Below are 15044 nucleotides of genomic sequence, written 5' to 3'. Positions count from 1 at the left end.
ATAACAGGTAAGTGATCCATGGATCATTTAACCTACAACTGGTTATTGACATATAGATTTATATGGCAATTGATCAAATATATGTTTTTTAATTAATCTAGATGAATTTTTCTTTTCAACTATGCCCCTGAAGAAGGATTGAAATAGAATGTACCCGAAACGCGTTGGACTTGAAAAGAATTCCACCATTTAAACGTTATCTGTTACCTGCTAACCAAAATAGATATCACAACCGCTTTGTACTATGTCTATTGTATATGTTTTCGTTGTTTGCAAATGTTTGCATTGCTTTTAATACTAGAACGTTTTGAATAAACATAAACATTGTTTTATTACATACATGTATGTGTACTTTCCCATTTTATATAATAACTTTTGCAAGTGCCGGAAAAATCCACTCAGGGGAACCCCCCTTTTTTCCTAAAAAGTTTTTTGGATGTGGCACGGCCCCTTTCCCTTTTAACCTAGGTAAACTAGTCACTCCCCTTTATGAATCATAGAGTACAATTACTCCACAGTAGATGGAATTCCAATTTAACAATATCAGCTGATTGATTCAAAAGTTCAACTTCAAAAGAGAAGTGTGAGAAACCAAAATCCAAACACACTGTCCCCTGCAGGCTCTACAATGTCTGGCTATGGAAGGGGCAGAACCCTCCGGCTCAGGCTCTTGGTGGTGCGCTGCTGCTGGTCAGGAATCTGGGCCAATCCTGATATTATTGCCAGGATCCCTGCAGAGCCTGGACCAGCTCCAGGACGTCTGTGATATTAAAGGACAGCAGTCTTTAGCCCACTGTTGGCTAAATCACAGGAGTATAATACAAAAAATAGTGCAGCGCTGGATTATAAATCAATGTTAAATGTCCGTGAATGAACCATAAATATCAACGGTGGTGCAGAGTGCTTCATGCAAATCCAAAGTGCTCTTAAATCCCATGCAGCCATCTTAGACTGTCATCTGTAAATTGTCATGCGCTTTTTAGCCTAGCACTGGCCATAGTGCTAATTTTGTGAGTACCAGTTTTTTAATAAAGGAATTGTTTTATAAAGTATACAGAGAGCACTATGCATTTTCTTTGTTCATTCCATGCATACCGAAAAGATAAGTGGTGATCCCTATTAATGAAGAGGTCCCTGCCTTCCAGCCAAGACATTACCCTGACCACCATTCAAGTGGTGAACGCCTATTAGACCTTCCTGTTAGTTCAGGGGTCTCTTTAACAAGGTGAGCGGTTCGACTGAAAGGAGGGGGAGCACGGATTTAAGAGCACTTTGGATTTGCATGAAGCACTCTGCACCACCGTTGATATTTATGGTTCATTCACGGACATTTAACATTGATTTATAATCCAGCGCTGCACTATTTTTTGTATTATACCACGTGAAAGGATTTATATATTTGCCTTTAGTGTTCAGCAGCTTCGTTTTATCTGAGGGTTTTTGCGCTGACTGTTTGTCTCTTTGTAAATTCATTGTTTGGTTAATATATTCCGGTCTAGCAGCATTAACTATGGATATTTTTCAATATATTGAAAAAAGAGAAATTAAATTAGGAGAGATCTTTACCATTAATCAGAATTCTGAAGAATCTAATGCCCTGTCCACGGGTTTCAGAAAACTTGGTTATTTATTTGAGAACAAAATCAAAACTTGGTGGGATATCGTCTCATTTGAACAATACCTCACAGCCAAGTTAATCCCGAGGAGACTTAGATGGGAAGTACCTCCCAACGATGGCCTCATGGATGAGCATTCGATGAAAGAATGGGAAATGTTTTTTACCGGTAAGGGTCTTGAGCTGATCGAGTTTCTCCTAGTACGTAAACGACGTAAGATGACTCTACTGGAAACTCAGATCACTGAACTCAAAAGCTCCATTGAGTCCCATAAGGAATCTGATGAGTTTATTAGACTTGCAGCTGAGTTAAAAAATAAACTAGTTAAATGGGATTATGAGACCCAAAATAAAAAGAAAAAGAAATATCTAAGAGATTTTGAGGATTTTGGGAAAGGGAATATCTATAAATGGCAAACCAAACCAGGTGACTCATTAATAGTTCCCTCACAAACAATACCGACTAATAGAGAGCCCCCCCATACTCCTTTTCTTACTCAAGAGAATGATGGAGGTAATTGTGAGCAGTTTCAATACAACAATCATGCCACTCCTGCCAATTCCAATCAATTTAGACCTGTACACAACAAAAGAGGTAAGAATAAGAAAGTAAGGGGGCCAGGGAGGGATGTTTATGAATCTCCCTATAGACAGTATCCCTGGAACCCTCCACATACAAATGATATTTATCATCAAGAAACTCCTTATCCTGAGAATGGGCAGAATTGGAGTTATAACGGCAACCAGTATTCTGATTATTCTCAGAATTTTCCCCCCAATAGAGGAAGAGGTTTTCAACATGTCAGAAATCCCATCCCTACCCAGAATAGGTTTACCCCCTTACAGAATGTTGGACCTAGGAGGGGAGGGGATTTTTACAGGTCTCCGCATGGAAGGGGGAGGGTGACCCTGTTTGTCCCACCCAATCCGGGAGGGAGGGTGAATATGGGCCCGTCCCTGGGATACCCAGACAGCGGAGTAAGGAAAAGAAAAAACAGAGAGGAAGGAGAGGAGGAAGGCGAACTCAAAAGAGTCAGACCCCGGTAGGAGCTGGTATTTATAACCTCAGTGGCTCTTCCCTAACTGAGGATGAGATTAAAGTCTTAGATAAGGGCCTGAAATATGCCCCTACCCGTAACTTAAACAAATTCCAAACCTACATTAGTTTGCAAAAATTTATGAGGACTCTCAATATCAAGAAATACCACCTTTCGAATGCTATAGTGCGTAATTCAACTAATATTCAGAAATCTTCAATTACGCACTCCACTCTCCGCAATAAATCTGTTTTCAATCCCCCCAACCGAGACAACAAACATATGGAAGTTTTTAGGAATATGGTTAACAAAGATCTGGATGCATTGAAAGTCCGGAAAGTCAACGATCCTTTACATATCAAAAGAGGAATTGAGTCCTTGTTAAAACGTAAAGATCTGGTTATACGCCCAGCTGATAAGGGAGGAGGTTTGGTTGTCTTAAGTAAAACTTATTACAACAATGAAATGGAAAATATGCTGGCTGATCATAATACTTATGTTTTACTTACAAAGGACCCAATGCTCCAATACAAAGAGGAGTTACACTACCTTATAGCAAGAGGAAAACACATTGGTGTCCTCAACTTAAAAGAAGCTTCATATTTGGACCCTTTTTTCTGCCGTACCCCTATCATTTACTTTTTGCCTAAAATACATAAAAACAGTACCCACCCCCCTGGTCGCCCCATAGTCAACGGGATAGACTCAGTCTCTTCGAGACTGGGTCAGTATATTGACCATTTCCTACAGCCTATGGTTATAAAAACCCGCTCTTTTGTAAAAGATACTAAACATATTATCCACATTTTAGAGTCTCTCCCACTCACATCTTCATGTGTACTAATTACAGCGGACGTCAGTTCCCTTTACACGATCATTAGCCATGAGGATGCGCTAACTTCAGTACAGTGGGCATTCAGATCAGCTGATCTGACAAAAAGACAAAAGAACTTTATTCTGGATTGTTTAAGATTCTGTTTAGCCAAAAATTATTTTTGGTACAATAGACGGTTTTTCCTCCAAACAAGGGGAGTGGCAATGGGGGCCCGTTTTGCTCCCACTGTTGCCAACTTATTTATGGCACACTGGGAGGAAGAAGTGATTTACAAGAACACACCCCCCGAACTCATCTGTTACCAACGGTATATCGATGATATCATTATGATTTGGAACGGTGACCGATCGAACCTTGACATTTTTATGAAAAAATTAGATGAGAACAATAGAAATATTGTCCTCTCCTGGAATGTGGGAATCGATCATGTCACGTATCTAGATCTTGATATACATCTAAAAGACAACGGGTTAGAATTAAGAAACCACTTCAAACCCACTGACCGTAATGCGTACATCCCCCTTGGCAGTTGCCACCATTTACAATGGTTGTGCAACATTCCCAAGGGACAATTTGTACGCATTAGGCGGAATTGTTCACATGAACAGGAGTACCTTGTACAGTCTGAAATTCTATCAACACGTTTTGTCCAAAAGGGATACAACAAATCAGACATTACGAAACATATTGAGACAGTCCGCAAGTTGGATAGAACTACACTCGTTTCTAATGGTCCTAAGGTTAAACAAGACAATACAGGGAATATAAGGATCGTTTTGGACTATAACGTCCAATACAAGAAATTCGAAAAGATCATTCGGAGGTATTGGCCCATTTTAAAACAAGATAAAACGCTTGGCCCTGTCCTTCCTGAACGTCCCCAGTTTGTCTACAAAAGGGCCCCCTCCCTCAGAGATAAGCTAGCCCCGGGGGTTATTGACCCACCTCTTGCTTCCGAAAATAGGTTATCTAACCTCTTGACAGGTTTTTATGCATGTGGACGTTGCCCAGCCTGTAAACAAGCTAGGGGGAATATTAAAAAACGTAAAGAATTTACAGCTACAGCAACAAAGAAGACATATCAGATTAAAGATTTTATCACATGCTCCACGACAGGGGTGGTTTATATTATGGAATGTGAATGCGGCTTACAATATGTTGGTAGAACGTCTCGCCCCTTGCATGTCCGTATTGGAGAACACATTACTAACATTAAAAAAGGATTAGACTCACATAATGTCTCCAAGCATTTTAAATTATGTCATAAGCGCAGTCCCGCCAAATTGAAATTTTGGGGAGTCGAAAAGGTTACACCCCATTGGAGAGGGGGTAACTTTATAAGACAATTGAGCCGCCGGGAGTCTTTCTGGGTGTATGAGACCCGTGTGGGAGTACCAAAGGGGCTCAATGTTGAGTTCGATTTGAACTGTTTTATTTCTGACAGATAGTTTATTTTAACAGGGAGACCTTTATGTCTTTATATCTTTATATATTTAAATATCTGGGACCCACTGATTTGCTTTTTTGTATGATGACTGTGTTGTAAAAGGTGGCTGCAGGGAAGAGATTTATATTAATACACTTTTATTCTTATGGTGAGAATTTTTTTCATCATCATTTTATTCATATTTATTTTATTTTTGCTATTATACTTTGTCCTTCAAATATAACTTTTTTAACAGTGACAATATGGGATCATGTTTGCTGAATTAGAATAGCCCAACGCAATGGTGCTGATTGCATTAGCGGTTTTTGGGTATTGCTTTTTCCTTTCAGAAGACGCCACCTAGTATCACTATTCCTTCTCTGCTTACACTTCTTCTCAGCTGCAGAGGGATTGGTACCATGTGACATATTCCATCCTATTATATCTCACGCGGTCTCTGTCTTCAACTGAGAGGGAGGTACCTATTGACGCAGGCGATCACGTGACCGGAAACCGCGTCATTATGATGACGCGATCGCGTCAGGGAGATGACTCGACCGTGCTGTAGTTCCACAGTGTGGGACGCCCCTGACGCGGAAGGAAGTCATTTCCATTAGACGAAGCGAGCCACGTGTTCGAAAGGCGGGACACGGGGATGGTGCGTTCGTGTCATAGGTTATCCTATCATGCCCCCATCATGTGCAATAGCCAATTAGAGTTGTTGGATCCCCTTCCTGTCTACCCAGGAAGGGGAAGTGAATACAGAGGGGTAGCCTTGCGGTCTAGAGTCGTGACATCACGACGCCGATCGCTATGGGAACCATTATTAACAATGCACCTCCTTACACTTCCTACTCCTGAGTTGAGCGTTTTGATTGGATGAGCGCCACTCGCGAGTAATTAATAACAGATGATATAAACAGAGGCCTGTATATTTAATACTGACTACACCTAAGGATCCATAGACCGCTGAGGAAGTCCTCCGGATGATACGCGTGCGGATTGGTTACATCCTGGTTTAGACGCCCCTGCAGCCATCTTAGACTGTCATCTGTAAATTGTCATGCGCTTTTTAGCCTAGCACTGGCCATAGTGCTAATTTTGTGAGTACCAGTTTTTTAATAAAGGAATTGTTTTATAAAGTATACAGAGAGCACTATGCATTTTCTTTGTTCATTCCATGCATACCGAAAAGATAAGTGGTGATCCCTATTAATGAAGAGGTCCCTGCCTTCCAGCCAAGACATTACCCTGACCACCATTCGAGTGGTGAACGCCTATTAGACCTTCCTGTTAGTTCAGGGGTCTCTTTAACAAGGTGAGCGGTTCGACTGAAAGGAGGGGGAGCACGGATTTAAGAGCACTTTGGATTTGCATGAAGCACTCTGCACCACCGTTGATATTTATGGTTCATTCACGGACATTTAACATTGATTTATAATCCAGCGCTGCACTATTTTTTGTATTATACCACGTGAAAGGATTTATATATTTGCCTTTAGTGTTCAGCAGCTTCGTTTTATCTGAGGGTTTTTGCGCTGACTGTTTGTCTCTTTGTAAATCACAGGAGTGCAGAACTAAGTGCACCCCTTTGACCCAAAGGAGAAGTAGGGCCAAAAGAGCTTTAAAGTAATTATTTCACAATGATGAGAAAAATAAACTGTTCAAAAAACAAAATGATACACATGAGCCACAGAGATATCCATGCCAAGATAATATAGTATAATTATGTGCTGTGATAGTTGACTAAAGAAAAGAAAAAAATGAACCAACAAGAACAAACTGGTTCTAAATGGCAACATTATGTTGTCATACCGAGGAGGAGCATATTGCATGAGCATATTAAGAAGAATGTGCTGGCTTTCCCATGGGATATCTGCTCATAATACTGTACCTTCTCTCTATTAGGGAACTAGCAAAATAATTGTGACAGATAATAAAAAGTTTCCTTTGAATGTTCTAAATAATAGATAATGTTCTAGAAAGTAAATCAGATTTTATTTTAGTTTGATGATGAAAAAGTATTTAACTACTGTACATAAGAAAATATTATATATTTAAAGGACTATACCAGGCATGTCCAAAGTCCGGCCCGCGGGCCAATCGCGGCCCGCGGTCCGGTTTTGAACAGCCCGTCTGGTTATCTAAACCAGCCTTTCTCAGCCAGTGTGCCGCAGGATCAGGGCTGTCAGATGAGCCCGATCCCCTGCCGAACTGTACATCGGCACTGTGAGAAACTCCGTCAGCCTCAAAAGTGAAAGTAAAGTGCACAGGAGTGTGCTGTGCTCTCTGCTTCCCCCCCTACAGTGCAGTACCCGGCTGAATGAGGAAGTTGGAAAGGTACAGTACTGTGCTAGACGCTAGATTCGTTTTAAAAGGGCTTTATTCATGTGTCTGTGCATGTGTGTCTGTCTGTATGTGTGTGCATGTGTATGTATGTGTGTGTGTGTATGTGCATGTGTCTGTATGTATGTCTGTATGTGTGTGTGTGCATGTGTCTGTATGTATGTGTGTGTGTGTATGTGCATGTGTCTGTATGTATGTCTGTATGTGTGTGTGTGTGTGTATGTGCATGTGTCTGTATGTGTGTGTGTGTGTGTGTGTGTGTGCATGTGTCTGTATGTATGTGTGTGTGCATGTGTCTGTAGGTGTGTGTGCATGTGTCTGTATAGGTGTGTGTGCATGTGTCTGTATGTGTGTGTGTGCATGTGTCTGTATGTGTGTATATGTGTCTGTATGTGTGTGTGCATGTGTCTGTATGTGTGTGTGCATGTGTCTGTATGTGTGTGCATGTGTCTGTATGTGTGTGCATGTGTCTGTATGTGTGTGTGTGTGTGCGCATGTGTCTGTATGTATGTCTGTATGTATGTGTGTGTGCATGTGTCTGTATGTGTGTGCATGTGTCTGTATGTGTGTGTGTGTGTGTGTGTGTGTGTGTGTGTGTGTTATGAATGTGTCTGTATGTATGTTTGTATGTATGTATGTGTGTGTGTGTGTGCATGTGTCTGTATGTATGTGTGTGTGCATGTGTCTGAATGTATGTATGTCTGTATGTGTGTGTGCATGTCTCTGTATGTGTGTGCATGTGTCTGTATGTGTGTGTGTGTGCATGTGTCTGTATGTATGTATGTGTGTGTGCATGTGTCTGTATGTATGTCTGTATGTGTGTGTGTGCATGTGTCTGTATGTATGTATGTGTGTGTGCATGTGTCTGTATGTATGTCTGTATGTATGTGTGTGTGCATGTGTCTGTATGTGTTGTGTGTGTGTGTGTGTGTGCATGTGTCTGTATGTATGTCTGTATGTGTGTGTGCATGTGTCTGTTTGTGTGTGCATGTGTCTGTATGTGTGTGTGTGCATGTGTCTGTCTGTATGTGTGTGTATGCATGTGTCGGTATGTGTGTGCATGTGTCTGTATGTATGTCTGTATGTGCGTGTGCATGTGTCTGTATATATGTGTATGCATGTGTCTGTATGTGTGTGCATTTGTCTGTGGGTGTGTGTATGTGTCTGCATGTGTGTGCATGTGTCTGTGTGTATGTATGCGTGTATGTTACTTTTAATCTGCCCCCCCCCATTTCCTGTACCATCAGAACTGCTTTTGTAGGGCTTGTTTGTGATAGCAGCCAGGACTGCTGCTCCTCTGAAAAGCAATCCATGCACAGATTGCTTTTCAGAGGCATTTGACAGGCGGTAAAGAGGCATTATGTTGCCTCCTCACAACCTGTTTTAAGCCCGTAAATGCAGCATCATTATACCGCAACCGTGCAATGCACACAGTTGTGGGATAGTTGCAGTGCAGCCCCATTCAGCCTGGGTATACCTCCAGCTGCAGCCACAGCATGTGTACACCCCCAGCTGCTCCCTCTGCAGCTAAAGGGGGAGAAGTTGGGGTGGTAAAAACAGCTTAATCATGTGGTTTTACTGCCCCTCCAACCTGACATGTGAACAAGCCCTTGGTTCACATCTGTGTGGCTGCGTGCTACGTGTAGGGCAGCCCATTCATTTCAATGGGCTTCCCTACCCGCAAAAATGCAGGGAAAGAAGTCCCCGACCTTTTTTTTTTTTTTGAATTGCACTGAGAATTAACGGTACCCCTAAAGAGCAGAGCATTCGTCTGTGTGTCGGGAACGAGCGCGACAAAGGCAAGAGAATTCTTGTTGGGCAGTGTGTTAGTGCTCGAACGAATACACTTAGACCAAATTTTAATGGTTCAAAGAATGTCAGGCAAAATGGTCGGCCCTCACACATGTTCACGTCATCAAATCTGGCCCTCTTTGAAAAAGGTTTGGACACCCCTGGACTATACAGTAAAATGAAAATATATTTAGTGAATGTAAAATTCTGATCCTACTTCTAAGCTACAAAGTAAACCTGTAAATAGAAAAAAAGAAAAGGTTATAAAAGTAAATAAAGACCAAACATTTTAAAAGGGAAGTAGCAGAAAAGTTAGCATAAGAGTAGCAACGCTAACCTGTTTTTCAAGAGGTACAGGCTCCTCTCCTCCCTTGTCAACACAAGCATCTTTTTCCCAGGTTCTTCTGGTCAATCTTTGGCCGTCTTGACGAGGTGTACTGTTTTTGCAAATAAGGTGATAGGTTACTGCAGCACAGGTACATTGTGGCATAGAGAAGATTTGCTTGCTCTCTGCATGCCCAAAACTTGGGTACCTGAACCACTTTTTGCCCACAATCTGTAGATCAACATTCCAATTCATGATAACCCTGCTGAGGATATGTTAATTTACCATATCCCTTTGACAGTTAGCAGCTGACATTTTGCACAACTTCTAGCTTTCAGAATCATCTGTAATTAACAGCACTGGTCCTCAATACTTAGCTAGGACCAATGAAAATGGATCTCCATAAAGGGATTACTATGTCAGCTACAAACATTTATATTGGCCATGGCAGCCAAAAGAAAATAATACACTGTTTTTGGTGTAAGTACAGCACTGCGCCCCAAGACCACCCACTTGTGTGACAATAGTGAATTAATATTAGCTATTGTCTTCCTGATTCTCCTCCCAGCCAACCAGGAAGCAGTTCCTGGGATCTGATTGGCCAGGGATTCTTAAAACTCCTGGCCAATCGGGTCTCAGTCAGGACCCAGTTCCTGTTCTGTCTGGAGGAGAAGCAATGGCCCCGGAGCGAGGAGCTACAGCCCAGATCCATCTCTGCCTGATCTGCCTCCTTCCTAAGGTAAGGAGGCCTCTGATCACTGCCGTATTCCCATCCATCTTCCACGGAGGGGGGCGCGGCATTCCCTTCCATCTCTTGCAGAGGTGGGATCGCCGCATTCCCCTCCGTCTCCTCACTGGGGGGGGTTGGCATTGGTTTGATGCCCCTCCCCAAAATATTGAGCACCAGCCGCCACTGGTACTCACCAGCACCCTTATGCCACGTACACACGGGTGGACTTTTCGACCCAAACGAATTTGGCGGACAATCCGACCATGTGTGGGCTCCATCGGACCTGCAGCGGACTTTTTTCGTTCGAAAATCTGACAGACTTTAGATTTGGAACATGTTTCAAATTTGTCCGACGGACTCGAGTCCGGTCAAAAAATCCGCTCCTCTGTATGCTAGTCGCTAGGGCAGCTATTGGCTACTAGCTATCAACTTCCTTATTTTAGTCCGGTCGTACGTCATCACGTACGAATCCTTCGGACTATGGTGTGATCGTGTGTAGGCAAGTCCGTTTGTTCGAAAGTCCGTCGGAAAGGCCGTCGGACCAGTCCAGTCGAAAAGTCCGCCCGTGTGTACGCGGCATTAGAGTTTATTGAGAACTACAAACTGTCAGCCGCAATGGCTGACGATAGTTGTAGTTCACTCAGAACTCTGTGAATGGGTGACGCAGCTGTATGGGCGGACCACAGCCACGGTATTTTTGAATTGTGACAGCGGGTGCACGGAGAGGATCCCCCGCCGGCTTTCACAATAGGGGGATCAGTCGGATTGGCGGCAGGTAATTTAGTAACATGTTACATGTTACACCCCAAATATAAGGTGAACTCTTCCTTTAAAGTTAACCAGCAGATAGAAACACAACTGAATTTAGCCTGGGCATCTAGGCTTCATTGATCTGTAGACATTAAGGAGTTTGCATATTACCAAAGTGTGCTATTACACCTTATGGTACAAATTATACAGCCTAAGTTTTAGTATCTATCTATCTATCTATCTATCTATCTATCTATCTATCTATCTATCTATCTATCTATCTAGCATATTTCATGAAAAGTTGTATCTGACATCCATTATAACAAAATAGGCTTCATTCCATCATAGGAATAGAGAAACATGTATGCTAAAGAATTACTGCAATACAATATTTCCACCCATTTGCCTGCCTTTCTGTATATCTACATAAACAGTTACATACTTCCCACAACTTACTAATAAACATCTTTTTTTCTTCTAGTGTATCAAGTCTGAAACCAAATCAGAGGGTTACAATTCAGTTTGAGATGACCCCACACAGAGAAGGTGATAGAAGTCTCCTAGCGAATTTCTCCTCTACGACGTTTCAAAATGTGAAGGGCTTTCAAACAGTTTCAGTGGCTTCATCATAAAAAGCCATAACTGCCGGAGAGAAGAGAAAATAAACCTAATTTAGAAGCCTCATTTGTTGTTGGTGCATGGAAACATCACCATGCAAAAAGATTTTTAGGCATTTTGTCATTTGCATTTATTTAGAATTAAATGAAAGCATATTTAATTTATTAAGAAAAAAGTTGTATCTTTGCTTAAAAAGTAAGCTATGTTGACTCTACAAGTTAAAAAGTGAATGATAACAGACAAGTATTGGAATGTCCCAAGAATAGAACACATAGATATTCTTAAAGAGGAGCTCCAGGCTCCTGCAGAAAAAAATTAAAAGTCAACAGCTACAAATACTGTAGCTGCTGACTTTTAATATTAGGACACTTATCTGTCCAGGAATCCAGTGGTGTCTTCACCCAAGCCAATTTTTCAGTCAGCTATCCGCCGCCATCTCCACTATGTGAAACCAGCATTGAGCAGTGCGCTCTGTGAATGGGATGGCTGCGTGAGAAGGAGGAGGAGGGGAGCGGAGGTACTTGCTCCCCCCCAAAGGGTGCCAAATGTGGCAGTGGAGGGGCCGCAAGCAGAGTTTCCCCTTTTGGGTGAAGATCTGCTTTAAAGGAATGTCACAAAGTCTGAGTATGACATTAAAAAGTATTTAGTGTATGTAAAACAAATCCTTTTTTCAGTTTATTCTTTACTGTCTGTGTTTCATTTCATGTATAGAAAGTAGGGAGTAAGATAAAATCTCTACAAAGTGAAGGAAATTCCTGTTTAGACAATTGTTACCAGAAGAGATATCCGTGTTGGAAGATTTCTAGTCATCTACTGTAACATTTTGGATTTCCTGTTGCATTCTGTACCAGTGCCAATAATCACAAATAAAGAGGGTGAATCTTCCCAGGGAGGACACAGGCAGCAATATTGATAGGGTTTTAATCCTTTCCCACGCCATCCAAAATTTGAAAAATTAAGTAAAGGTAGAATTTGATTTGTTATATTTCATGATGACTTACAGGTTGACATACTTTATATTGTTTTCTGGGCTTGCTATGTTCTGTCCCTTTTCCTTATGCCCTTTCCTTCTCCTTGCTCCTCCTTCCATTACCTTTTTCCCCTGGTTACATGTTGTTATCTCAGCTCAAAGAAGAAACCATAGTGGGAAGATCCTGCAGCTGACATTTGGATTTTATCAGAGGCGGCTCTAGGCTTTGTGAGGCCTTAGGCGAATCTGAAATATGAGGCCCCATTCACATCCATAATTGGAAAAATAATTTAAGTGATAAAAAAATTAACTGTTATAAATTGCATATATTAAGAGTTTTAAATTCTATGAACTATGTATTCACTGTTTATAGAATTTTCTCTAACCAATTCTTCTTTAATCAAATATATATATTACATATATATTATATATTACACGCATATTTCTCCATTTACATGAAGGTCAGGTTAATATAACCCAGCCAGCACAGAGTTCCCCCATATATCAGAATGTCAATAACAATGTATTGACACCCACAGCGGTTTGCAGAGGGCAGTTCCCTGTGGGAGAGATGCAATGCGGGAACCAGCACTTTAATCACGCTGGTTCCCGCATCACATCAGTGTGAACCTCGGCTAATGGACGGGCTGCCACTGCAAGAGATGGTCAGAGACTGTAAACATGAATGGTCTAAAATTGCACTGCACTCGGGTCACATGTGAATTGCACATTGCGTTCAGTTCACTCCGCAGTGCACTGTGTGGGTCAGACAGCTGGGGAGAGATGCCGGCTGCAATGCACAGTGGAGCTTGCGGTGTGCGGGAATGGAGACACCCTGCACAAGCAGCAGGCATTGCGGGACTCTGATTCAGCGGGACTCTGGGTCGAGAATAGACATGTGCAGGATGAAAAAATTCGTTTAGTTTAGTTTCGTTTCGATTCGTTATTTAACTTAATTCGTTTAGTTAAATTCATTGCATTCATTACATTCGTTTTCGGAATTCGTTTCGTTTCGTATTCGAATTCGAAAAAATTCGACCGCATTCGAAAAAATTCGACCGCATTCGAAAAAATTCGACTGTATTCGAAAAAACTATCAAATTCGAAAAAATTCTAACACATTCGAAAAAACTGTCAAATTCGAAAAAATTCTACCACATTCGAAAAAAACTATCAAATTCGAAAAAATTCGACCACATTCGAAAAAAACTGTCAAATTCGAAAAAATTCTACCACATTCGAAAAAACTATCAAATTCGAAAAAATTCTACCACATTCGAAAAAACTGTCAAATTCGAAAAAATTCTACCACATTCGAAAAAAACTGTCAAATTCGAAAAAATTCTACCACATTCGAAAAAAACTGTCAAATTCGAAAAATTTCTACCACATTCGAAAAAACTATAAAATTCGAAAAAAACAATAACTGAATTTGAAAAAGTAAACTATATATAACCATTTTGCAAAATTTGAAATTCGTATAGAATGAAATAAAATTCCAATAGAAAAGATTAGGATAGAATAGAAAGTATAAAAGAATAGCATAGAAAAACAATAGATCAGAATAGAAAAAAATATAATATATTGTATTCTAAAAGCTTTTCTATTTGAATTCGAATTCATTCTGTACCAAATTCCAATTTTGGAAGATGGTTAAATATATATATTATATTTTTTTTCTATTCTGTTCCATTGTTTTTCTATGCTATTTTTTTCTATTCTATTCTAAACTTTTCTATTCGAATTTGAATTAATTCTATGCGAAACTCGAATTTCGGAAGATGGCTTCTAAAATTAGAATTTCGTATAGAATGAATTCGAATTTGAATAGAAAAGAATAGACTAGAAAAACAATAGAACAGAACAGAATAAAATATAATATATATATTATATCTTATTCTTTTCTGTTCTATTGTTTTTCTAGTCTATTCTTTCTACTCTATTTTAATCTTTTCTATTCAAATTAATTTTATACGAAATTCGAATTATAATATATATAATTTTTTGTATTCTGTTCTATTGTTTTTCTAGTCTTTTCTCTTCTACTCTGTTCTAATCTTTTCTATTCAAATTCGAATTCATTTTATAAGAAATTCAAATTTCGGAAGATGGTTTTATATATATATATATATATATATATATATATATATATATATATATATATATATATATATATATATATATATATATTATACATATATATATTATACATATACACACACACATATATACATATATATATATATATATATATATATATATATATATATATATATAAAACCATCTTCCGAAATTTGAATTTCTTATAAAATGAATTCGAATTTGAATAGAAAAGATTAGAATAGAGTAGAAGAGAAAAGACTAGAAAAACAATAGAACAGAATAGAATAAATTATATATATTATATTTTATTCTGTTCTGTTCTATTGTTTGTCTAGTCTATTATTTTCTATTCTAAACTTTTCTATTCAAATTCGAATTCATTCTATACGAAATTCCACTTTCAGAAGCCATCTTCCGAAATTCGAATTTCGTATAGAATGAATTCAAATTCGAATAGAAAAGTTTAGAATAGAATAGAAAAGAATAGCATAGAAAAAC

The 15044-nt window shown here is 39.7% G+C and overlaps 1 pseudogene; it reads left to right on the top strand.

Moving 5' to 3' along the window:
- LOC141113384 (protein-glutamine gamma-glutamyltransferase E-like) overlaps positions 1-13332 on the top strand; it is a 104366-nt pseudogene extending 91034 nt beyond the window's left edge.
- Positions 13333-15044: the final 1712 nt, after the last annotated feature.

This window comes from Aquarana catesbeiana, linkage group LG12, assembly GCF_042186555.1.
Source record: "Aquarana catesbeiana isolate 2022-GZ linkage group LG12, ASM4218655v1, whole genome shotgun sequence".
NCBI lineage: Eukaryota > Metazoa > Chordata > Amphibia > Anura > Ranidae > Aquarana > Aquarana catesbeiana.
The sequence above is the reverse complement of the archived record's forward strand: the minus strand, read 5'-3'. Positions and strand labels throughout refer to the sequence as shown.